Source organism: Corvus hawaiiensis, chromosome 2 (assembly GCF_020740725.1).
Source record: "Corvus hawaiiensis isolate bCorHaw1 chromosome 2, bCorHaw1.pri.cur, whole genome shotgun sequence".
Taxonomy (NCBI): Eukaryota; Metazoa; Chordata; class Aves; order Passeriformes; family Corvidae; genus Corvus; species Corvus hawaiiensis.
In genome coordinates this window covers 13,444,673-13,456,696 of record NC_063214.1, presented here as the reverse complement: position 1 = coordinate 13,456,696, position 12,024 = coordinate 13,444,673, and the positions used below count along the sequence as shown (strand labels likewise).

Genomic DNA, 12,024 nt, shown 5'->3' with positions numbered 1-12,024 from the left:
CCTGCTGAAGTGATAAGTAAGGAGTGTAATATTCCTGATAAATTGAGCTGTACAGCTACTACAAAAACAGGGTTAAGTGAACATTTCTTTCAGCTCTGCACAGCTGTTTCTGCAGATTGGGTTCCTGCTCCTTAATATTCACTGCTAGCAAAAACTCATGCAGAGAAGTTTTTGTTCAACATGAATATTTAGGAAATTACTGTTCAATGTATGAATATCTAGTTTTGCATGCAAAAAACCCCAGCATTCATGAACAATTTTATGGGTCTTTTATTCATCATTTACCGTTCTTCTCATTCATAAGTTTCATTCTTTTAGGGAAAAAAAAACAATGAAACTATAATACTTTGGCAGTCACAAGGCAAAAAATGCAATAGGTTAATCTTTGCCTAATTTTTTCAAAACATTGTTTATAACAAATTTATCCACAATCCTAAGATTTTTGCTTTGAAGAACAAATACAAAATTCCATTTCAGTTAATTCAATACATTTACTTTAGTACTGAATGATAAACACATGAAATATATAAAAATTAGGACTTTTTTTTTTTTTTGAGAGCTTTTAAGGCTCTCTAAGGTTAAGCATAAAAGTGTTCAGTTAACCTGTTTAATCCTTTAAAAATCCAGAGGATTTAGATTTAGTGTGAAGGACTATCTCAAAGGTCAGATATTGATGGTAGCTACCATTTAATAAAATTACCAGATTTTTTTCCCCATAAAGTGGGAATTTTAATGAAAAAAATTATGGGGAAATACTGCAGAGAATTATTGTACCAATCAATATTAATTAAGTAATTAAAAAAAAAAAAACCAAACCAAAACCTAATCTTGTTCTTTTTTCACTGTTTATAACATATAATGCAAAGATAATTGTAGGAATGTCTTTAGACTGGGATATTAGACACCAAATACTCATAATTGCATCTTGTTGATTTTCCAGGATCACCTCCTCCAAGTTCAAGAGCAGTCCATGCCTATGTGCAAGAAGCCAAACAAAGGTGGCAGAAGGTCTGCAGAGATGAGCAAGTAGCTTTTGACAAAACTCAAACATGGAAAGAAAGCATACAATAAGTGTAAGCAGGGACAAGTGATCCAAGAAGAATATAGAGACAGTGTCCAACCATGCAGGAATGGGGCTAGGAAAACCAAAGTCCTTGGTGTGTATGTCACAGAGTGATACTGGGACCACTGCTGTTCAACATCTCAGTTAATGACCTGCATGACGAGACAGAATCCACCTCCAGCAAGTTTACAGAAGACTGATTGGTGGACCAGAAAGTTGTGTTGCTCTTCACAGGAACCTTGTCAGGGTGGAGAAATGGGCAGACAGGAATCTCATAAATTTCAACAAAGGGAAATGCAAAGCCCTGTACCTGGGCCCCTCAGGGACACCAAGTTATCTCTGATCCAGAAGGGATCAAGGTCAGCAGTCTCCCAGGGTCCATTAGACAAGAGTTTTACCAGCAGATTGAGGGAGATGGTTCTTCCCCTCTACTGAACCCTGGTGAGACAGACCTGGAGTGCTGGCCCAGTGCTGGGCTCCTCTGTGCAAAAGACAGGGAGATGCTGGGGTAATTCTTGTAAACAGCTACTCAGTGATTAAGGGCTTGCAGTACATGACACATGAGGAACACAGAAGGCTTAGGAGGGATTTTATCAATGTGCATAAACACCTCATGGAGGAAGTACAGAAAATACACTGAAACACAGAAAAGCCGTTTATACATAAGGAAATATTAACTGTGAGGGTGACTGACCAATGGAGCATGTTCCTCAGAGAGGTTATGGAGTCTTTCCCATTGGGGGTACTGAAAATCCCGCTGGAGTGACCTGCTCTGGCTCCTTAGAGGAGGGGGTTGACTAGATGGACTCCACATTTGCCTTGCAGCCTCAGCAATGTTGAGAGAGCGGCAGCTTTTGCTTTCATAAGAATCAATCATCAGTTGCAAAGACTTGTCTAATCTGACAAGTTTAGGATGAGATGATTTGAAACTTTATTTAACCTTCATCCTAACCCTTATATTAATGCAGATTTAGATTAATTTTGATAAAAGTAATTAACTTCCCCACTGGAGCAGAAAATATCTAGCATCAGGCTCAGTGACAAAACTGTGCATCAGTGCAACTGCACCATGTACTGTGGATGTTCTTGCTGTGCTGGAAAGTGATGCTGGAAGTCCTTGAAGTCCTCCTTTCTGGAATTACATCTCCCAACATTCTGGTGGATTCAACACTCTCTCCTCTCATTTTTGTAGTGCATTCTCCTGAAACAGTGGTACAACAGTACTAATGACACATAAACCAAACACTCCAGCAACAACTGACTGCTATTATTTTGCTCATTCAATCATTTTTAATACATTACTTGTAAGAAATTGGTTACATATTTCTGTTTCTCTACTACTTCTTCCAAAAGGTTGCCCTTTCTGAAAGATAAGAGAAGGGCATTTAATAAGTTCTTGGCTTTGTGAACACTGTCATTGTCAGGATTTTTCTCCTATATTTCAACCACAGTACTGGGAACAGGAAAGCAGAAAGCTCTAATATAAGTTTCAGACTATGCAGATGTGTTTACAAGTAGGCAACATCTCTGGTAGTGATGAGCATTGGTAGATTCTGATATAAGGAAAAAGATATTAATATTTATTTATGCGTCATTTTTTTTAACAAAGACTTCCAAAACGTCTCAATTTCCCTCCCAGTTTTAGTCCATATAAGAAGTTTGCAAAAGCAAACTTCATGACCTAGCTTGGCACTCACATCAACTACAAAATGTTCGTATCTGACGTGTGAGTTACACGTGAACATATGGAAAATGGATGTATGCACATCATGCATTTAACACTCCATTGTTATCAGAGTTTTAGGAAACCCACACACCCTTTGAATTTCAAGTTCTTGAAGGTGTACTCTCACTGTATGAGTATTTACCCAACAGAGCAACGCTATCACTGATGTGAATGGCTCAATTCACTGGTCATTCTGTTCCCTTTGCTTTGAACCATGACAGTCACTGTAGATTGGCAAGGAAATGCAACCGGGTGGCCACTGTTATCCTTCAGGAAATAGTAACTTTGACATCCAGCTTTGATGCGCCACTCTAAAAGGAAGAAAATTAAAATATCCAGAAATCATATAATCTTAAAAAATAATCAATGAAACAAGGAAAGAAAATATCATGAATCTGTCGTTCAGCTAAATATAGGACCGAGACACAAGAATGAAACACAAGAAGTTCCATTTTACAACAGTTTCTAGTTTTATAGATGTGCATGATCTATTTTTTCCCCCCTCTGGCTTATTTTTCCACGTGAAAGTTGGACTCCATAGAACAGAATATGTTGTCTGTTCTATCACATTTACAAATAATGAAAAATAACATGACAAGGATTATTAAGCAGCATAAAGCAAATAAAAGAAGAGAAGCAGAAATAACAAGGTTATCAACATTCCTCCTGAACAGTTATTTCTATGAATTATGCTGGTATAGCTCAGTACCTGTCCACTCAGAGACTAAAAAGTAGCTGTTTGAGCTTTTACTTTTGCTAAATGGTTTCTGGGACAGAGCAAGAATGTCAAAATAATAATAATAGCAATAGAAAATCCTTAAATAATCTCTCTTTAAACTGAAATCCTGCTCCTTTTATAACACTGAAATATTTATTTAGTTGAACTTCAATATATTATAGGCAAATATATTTCAGACTGCTACTTCAAATATTCAATTACTTCCAATAGCAGTTCAAACAAAAATGTTAATCAAAAGAGGATTGTAATGCCTTCCAAAATCAAAGTTGTAGCAAAAATCTAGAAGAAAAAAAACCCCAATATTTAACCACCATCCCACTAAAAAGCAAGTGAAAACATAAATTGCATGGAGAAATGTTAAAGTGATTTCGAGAATTCTGTGTCTCATATTCAGGATCCATAGCTCACTTTCCTGCCCCCCTTTGCAGGCAGCTGTGACACTGACAGTCCTTCTTTCCAGAGGTGTGCAGTCAGACTGTCCAGAAAGTACTTCTAGTTCAGCTTGGATAAAGATTAGGTGTAGTGAGTGGTCAGAGCCGGCACTGCAGAATTGTCAGGGAAGGTTTACTACCAATACAGAAACAAGCGTACCCTGCACGCTTGTCTGCACTCTTGCATTAACATGTAGTTGGAGACAAGTCTGTGAGTAGAAAGACCGACTGTGTCTGTACTAGCCTTATGTCAGGTTAAAGGAGGAGGTTGGTATGTGGGCTTGGTAGGGTAAGGTCACTTTGGTAGGAACCAAAAGGACTGAACAGGCACTCAAAGCCATCAGGGAATCACAGCAGACAGGGCAGGAGCAGGACGTCACAGATGGGTTTGTTTCAAGGGTCAGCACGTTTGCTGCAGTTCCTTCCACTGTGTGTTGGTAGTGAGCACTTGAGAACACTGGAAAGAATCCCACAGTAACCAATTTCTTGCCCAGCTTGCACAGGTTCAGGGGTGTGTATCAAGCATCCTCAGCTCAACATACCTAGCATGCTAATTTATGATGATCTCTTGTGAAGGAGGCTTGTTCCAGCTCATGCCATGAGTGACACTACTACGTCACTCTGCCATTGGCAGATGGATCCCTGTTTCCTTACAGTGACATCAGCTGGTCACCTTCACCAACCAGGCTACATTTCCAGAACCTTGGGGAGACTAACCAGTACTCTCTGGAAACATATAAAACTTAGTTTTTGCTGGTCATGTAAGCCTTTGTGTTACCTTCCCTGTTCATAGGACCATCAACTGTCATTATTACTTCATATCTATTATTTACATCTTGGCACTGCTGCTGTGGTTTGTATAAATATTATCCAACTTCCTCTAAATGTATTCTTAGTTCCCAGGTTTCTGGAAAGTATTTTTATTGCCACTCTCTTGCTCATATCCTTTCCGGCTAAGGTAGGGGCAATGCACACAGAGATGATGCAAACATCCTCAAAAGTACTCCTGTTTACATTTGCCAGGGGTACACTCACATCTTTGTCCAGCCCCTTCTCTCACCAGATCAAGGAATCACGTCCTTGCCTCCTAGTGGATGCAGACCAAGACACTTAAAATTAAAAGACTGTCCTGAGATTCAGATTGCCACAGCTGAGAATCCATGCCCTGTTTCAGCCCTGGACTGTATGGTGATGGAGAGTCTGGCAGCACTAGGTGAACTTTTAAGTGAAATAAAGTAAGTTTATTTTAATAAAATACAAAGGCTGGGAAAAAGTAAAAAGCAAATGCTTTATTTTGAGGCAGACAAGAAAAAAAAACCCCAAAACCCTAAGTGTAGCATTCCTTCTTTAGCTCTCACTCTAGCTTGGTTTCGTTTTCTTTGTTCTCCCCTGCCAGTGGAATAACAAGTCAGCTATCTCTAAAGTCAATTCAAACATCTCCCAGGAAATAAGTAGCAGTCTGTTAGATAAATTTCAGTCTTTTCTTGCTGAGGAGGATACTGCTCTAAGATGAAGTCTCTCATTATATCCTTTTTTCTTGGTCGACTTCTGCTGAATGGAAGTTCAGCCCTGGGTGTTCCTATAATCTCCAACACTGAAAGTGATTTGATAGGGCATTATCTCTTCTCTCTTGCACCGCTCTGCTGCAGTCACAGTTTCAGTCACTTGCCATCGTTAAAAAATTCTTTCCTATGTGTAAAGAGACAGGTAGGTTTAACTGTTAATTGACTGCAGAGTGTACTGGAATTTCTCCCTGACAAAAACGTAAGTAGGGAACCACATCTCTGAGTATTAACTAAGGTATAAATTTTTAATAGCGGTAACTTCAGAACACTTACTTGATATAGGCCTTGATATTGTTAACACAAAAAAGCCCTTGAAGGTCACTGTACTTGGAGAGATGACTTCTAAATAGAGATGTAGTAAGACAGTCTTTTAAGATTTCTGAAACAGAACTAATAGGGTTTGGGAATACTTTTTAAAACATTTGTGTGAAAGCACAGGTGAGAAAGGTGTCTATGATATTCTGAAGTGCTTTTTTTTGTCTGTATCCCTGATCATTCTGAGCATAAACCAGTTCATGCTATTTCTTTACATTATTACTCCTAAAAGATTGGTACCATTTTACATAGTCACAGGGGCAAAAGTGATGTATGGTATAAAAGATAGAAAATACCATAATGGTATATTCATTTCACTGGTCACCAAAACAGCACTCTGTATTTAATACAAAGACAGCTCCCAACTAAAGTAGTCATAATGAGCTCATTTGTTTGCTCCACTGAAAAATCTAATCTGCATATCTACTGATTTTTCATATATTTATCTTGTTGAAAAAGAATGTATACGTGGGGTTGTGTTAATGGAATAAACTACTGGAAATTGGCATCTGTATTTCAGTGAGAGGCTCTATGTGGAAGGGTCAGACCAGAGTTAAATTGGATGGATTCAGTGCACAGTTTCAAATGCTTATTGGCATTTTTTTGTTTGTTTTGGATATTTATGAAGTTGATGCAAATACGTTTCAGAGTTAAGAAGGAGTAAGACGTTCCATGTCATCTGAAAGTTCGTTAAAATCTGTGATTGCACAGATTGTTCCTAAGACCTAAAGGAGATGACAAAGTAAATTTACACTTATTTTTCTCAATTATGGCATTTTTGGCACACTAACTATTGTCAGAATCTGTGAAATAGGCAGTGATTTGGCAGAATAAAATGAGCTGAGATCAGCAAAGTTGCTTTCCTTTTCAGTTGTCAGAATATTCAATCCCTTCAATAGATCTTGTTACAAACACAGTTGATGGACCAATAATTACCAGGACAAGGAGGATGCCTTGTCCCCTTGATACTGTCTCTTTCAATTAAAACTGCTTTTTCTACTCTATCAAAAAAATATTCAGGACATACTTGTTTCCAAGAAGGAAAACCACAAAATTCTGAGTATAAGACACAGTATAGCAACAGGTATTAGAATCCTGTTGGATATAAATTACTCGTTAATTAGAAAGACTTTACAAACTCTCATACAAAAAAAAAAAAGTGTTTGCGTTGTCTTATTCAAAATGAGAAGAACAAATAAAATTCCCGTGTACTAAATACTAAATAGGTACTTAACACATTTAGGTGTCAATCTAAGGTAAATACTCATAAACCCTGCTGTGTCAGGACCGCAGATTAGCTGCTCTGGGTTCTGCATTTTGACAGCAGAGATGACTTTGCAGCATAAAAGGAGAGGAGGTTCTTCACGTGTTACTGAAGCAATGGGAACAGCATGACCAAGACATGAACTAATCCTCATGGAGGGGGCTTTTATGTCCTGTCTCATATCCCAAACAATTAATACACTGTCTGTAATGGCATGACATATAGCATGACTGGGTAAGTGGACCGATTCTCTATCTTTGTTATTTTTTAAATCTACGTCACTAGGAGCAATATCATCCTTGCTCTTTTAAGTAATTGATTTAGCAGAGGTCAGAAATCCATACTGATTAGCAGGTAAATATTGTCAAGTAAATAATGGCGGTGAGAAATGTAAACAATGACATTTGCTATTTGACCTTAATATGCCCACAGGGTCAATGAAAAATTGCTGAAGGAATCATAATTTCTGATTAACCAACTAGAAAAACCTACCACAAACCAAACAAAAAGAATGAATGCAATAAAAATGAAAGAGGATAGTTAAAATCTTTTATAATTTATTCTTAAATTGATCTTTTGTTTTCATTCAATGGTTGTAAATAAGAAGAAATAGATTCAGAGTATGATATTTAGTCAGCTTTTTTATTTGCTCAAAGTAATTTTGATTTTGTAGTACAAATTGGTTGTATTTCATCTTGTTATTATACCTTCCTTCAAACTAAAAAATATTTCAGTAGCCAAATCCAAACTAGAATAATCTGGTGTCTTAAACTACAATGTAAGATGTAACCAAAGGTATGTATTCTGTCACCATCTTCATAAGCTGTTAAAAACAGGTGGGGCAGTGTTCTTTATCTCTTCCATGACACATCCCTGATAACTCCCTCCAGAGTAGTATCTTCTGTTAATGGGCTATCTAGCCTCACTGCATGACTCATAAAATTACACCATCCCATTGTGAGATGCTCCGCCCAGGGGGAGGAACCAAGCATTCCCACCTGGATATAATCTGCGGTTTGGAACACCACAGCTAGCTCTACCTACTGGATTCCAGGACAAGAGATACATAACCACCACTTCAGAAGAAGACCTTCAGAAGAAGACCAGGCCCTTCTACAGGATTACTGCTTCAACAGAACCCCAGCTATCACTCGAACAGGATTGCAGCCACCATTTAATCAGACTGTTACCACCACCCTGACCAACAGGGTGTCAGGTTATATCCTGACTCTGTCAATCTTTCTGTACTATTGCATTTATTTCAATTTTCCTAGTAAATTGCAGTTCTGACTTGGAGTCTCTCATTGGCTTGCTTTCAAACTAGCACATCTGATTAGATGACTAAGCAAAAATAAAAGACCTATGTTCCATAATTATAAAAGTAAAACTTAGGAATATTAGAAAAATTATTTCAATATCCTACCTATCAAATGTGTGAAATATGTGTAGTTAAGGTTACTGTGAATTTGTACAGATGCACATTGCATAAACTGCATAGATGTGTATCTAATATTTAGAAGAACACTTTCATTAAAAGAACACTGAAGTTGCAGTGTTAGAGGAATTTAAGAAAGCACATATAGTCATAGCCTGCCATTTTATTAACATTGTAGTCATATTTCCCTGCATTTGTTCACAAAGTGTGGCCTGATGTATGCACACAGCTTGGACATCTTCACAAATGAAGGTGGGATAGGTAAGGCTTCCCACTGAAATGGGAAAACAGTGAGGTTTGGCTACCCAAGGAGAGTCATGTACTGAGGCTCTAATGATCTTTACCTGGAGGTTAGCCAGGTGCATTTACCTGCAGGTTGAAACCATCTGCAAATATGTAATACAAGCTAGGGCAGTTTTGTACAGTTTTAGGTGCATCAACTTCCTGTGTGCTGGAATACCAGACCTTGTAGCTGCCCATTTCCCCAAGGGTACCACACCCCAATTTCCATACCATACTTCATTTGTCTTTCTACCTTACTTAAACCATACATCAGGAAAAAGAATGCATAGGAGTAAGCAGTGTGTCTTTCCAGCTTTGAGGGGGAACCAGCACAGGGTTTTATCAAGAAATTGTTCACAGCCTATGGGCAAACAGGGAGACAGGTCAGACAGCCCTACTGGGATGGTCTTAGCCGCTGCAGCCTGCTCAGGAGAACAGACTTCAGCTGTATTTCTAAGGCCTCCTGCTGTGATGGGATTTGCAATACTGCACTTCATGTAGGAAACAATGAATGGACAGAGGGCCCAAACAAAGCTAATCAAGTCACAAAAGATGAAAAAGAGAATAAGAAAATCCAGCTCTGCAGAGTCATGTCTGGACCAAGTCATGACCCAAGAAATCCAGCCTACAAAAGACAATGGAGAGTCCTTGGCAGCTGGGAGATATTTTAGCCAAAAATTTTGAGTGAGAGATCTTTGTTCCTGTTGCATATAAAATGTAAAGCATGTTGTAGGACTCCCCAGCCAGGGAAGATTTTTTCTGAGAGCCACTTTCATATCTGCGACTATGAAAGATGACTGATTCAGGCCAGAACGTATAAATTACATCTTTACTTGAATCAACCTAGTGAAACCAATTGCTTCTCTGACTTGGTTAGGGGGAAGCATGGAGGGAATAAATTTAATATAAACCATAAATATAAGAAAAAAAGATTTGTAAAATATAAAAGCAATAGTTATTTATCTGTAAAATCTATTACTCACATAAATCAGGGTTGCCTTGTAGTAAAATGAGTTGTTTATGAGATGATTGGGATTTTTCATTAAACATTTTTCTTCCTTTTTTTCTTTCTGCTTAATTTAAAAATTGCACGTTCTGAAGCATTTTGTAGAGAAAGATGGTATCTCTCAATTTTCTATATTTGAGGATATATTTCAAATTAGAAAGGAATTTGAAGCCATCTGAAAGCACATTAAAAGGGACCAATGTCAATTATCACTTCCAATATAGACAGCCATTAATCCTGAATACGAAACTAGGGCCCAGATTAGAAATAATAGTAATTGATTGAACATATAATGACTTTGAAGGGGTTGGCTTTTTTTTTTCCTTCCACCAAAACTCTTCCCTTTTCACTACTGATGTAATCTTTAACCTTTAGTTCTGTTACCGACACAATCATTTGGATGTTAGTCCGCACAGCCCCATCTGCAAAAAAATCCTGGACTCACAAGAGTGTGTTACTGGTTGAAAAAGCATTTAGAAGCATGGCAGAAGAAAGAGAAAGTTACCCAAAACAGTAATTGAGATTAAGACAATTTCTGTATTTTAGCTTAGCACTTAAAAATAATGGTTCTGGCTATGTAGATCATTTTATGTGGCAATTTTTATGCCATTTGGGTATGTTGACACTTGGTGCTAAGAATCAGCTACACTGTGTGCATAAGAGAGCTTTATTCTCCTATCTGCAGGAAAAGTTGCTAGTTTAACAAGAATTTGAAAATTAAAAATGGCTGGCCTTCAAGACCTGAATGCTTGAAACTTGTTTTGCAATCAATATAGAATAAAACTGGCCTGCTGCAAGAAAATACCACCTTGATGATAATTAATATGTTGTGTTATAGTGGTTTTAGCTCACAGAGATCTAGTACTTTACCTAAAAGAAATCCATGTACTCTTTCTCTAATCAGTGCTTCTTCTGAGGTATTAATGCAATTTATCAGTTGGAAACCGTAGCGCAATATGATTAGGGAATTATAGAAATAACATTTTCAAGGGTTTATTATTATATTCTTACCCTGATTTATAATTAAAACACCTATAAGTATGTAGAAATAATACTAAAATTCAGGCTTAGATCATGTAAGTGAATATATTTATGAAAAAAAATTTTTTTCAGAGACTGGGGGAAGCTGTGTAACCTCTGATTTGTGTTTCCAAAGAGTGAAGAAGTGGCTTATATCCATTTGAAAGATGTTTTAAAAATGTAGGAGCATACATGGCCATATATTCTCATTCCTAGAATATAGAACATTCATGAATAGCAGAGAATGTTTATTTCGAAAATTGAAAATTAGTAGCTGGGAAAACCTTACTGAACCACATAATCTTTTTAAAAGACCTGTAATCAACCTACACTTAGGATCACAAGACATCTAAAATATGATTTTCAGATATACTTCACACCTTCAAAACATTTCTAATATCTTACCAGAAAGCTTGTTTTTCTGTAAAGTAGTTTTGGGTTTGTCAAAAGAAGATATATGGATTACATACCTCTAAATATATATATATATATGTATGTAGCAATAACAACTAATTGAAGTGAAAATATTCTGATCATTTTTAGTTGTGCTTTTCCTGAGGTCGAATATCTGAGTAGCACTGTTTAAACACTGTTAAATTATATTAACACCAACTTAATACGCAGGTGGTGACCTTGCTAGTAGTAATTTGGTAGCATACACTGATTATATAATAGTACCTGATGTTCTAAGAATTCTGCATCACACAAGCAGAAAATGGAAATACATATTAATATGGTTTGTGGGTAGCTAAGCAGTCTTCAAAATATGATTTTTTTTTTTAATGCGGTCTTTATTTTTTACTCTTGAAAGTTTCTAAATAGTATTTTTTTCTTTATTTTTAAAATATCTTTTCTGAAAAGTATGTATGCTGGCAATAACTTGGGTCTATCTTCATCCTTATCAAAGCCAGTGACTCACCGTGGTAAGCCCCTGTCTCAAAACAATCATGCCATATTGATCCTGCAGATACTGCATTACAGAGTGGACTGATATTATGATTTTATATTTGAAAGATTACTTACAGCCTAAATGTAAATTGTAAGTTAGGGTGGTGGGTTTCTATTACAAAGAAAATGGATGCTGTAGCAGTATAATGTTTGTAAAAGGAAAAGAAAACCAAAATTGTTCAACTACACCCCTATTCAGCCACTGACAAAATTTGTAGGTTATGTGAAGC

The 12,024-nt window shown here is 37.0% G+C and overlaps 1 long non-coding RNA gene across 1 annotated transcript; it reads right to left on the bottom strand.

The window, feature by feature from the left end:
• Positions 1 to 252: 252 nt before the first annotated feature.
• On the bottom strand, positions 253 to 9,997 carry LOC125337489. Its single transcript, XR_007208061.1, has 3 exons — positions 9,804 to 9,997; positions 2,932 to 3,100; positions 253 to 2,264 (listed from the first exon to the last, which is right to left on the bottom strand). It is a non-coding gene; the product is annotated as an uncharacterized LOC125337489 (long non-coding RNA).
• Between the last annotated feature and the right edge of the window lie 2,027 nt (positions 9,998 to 12,024).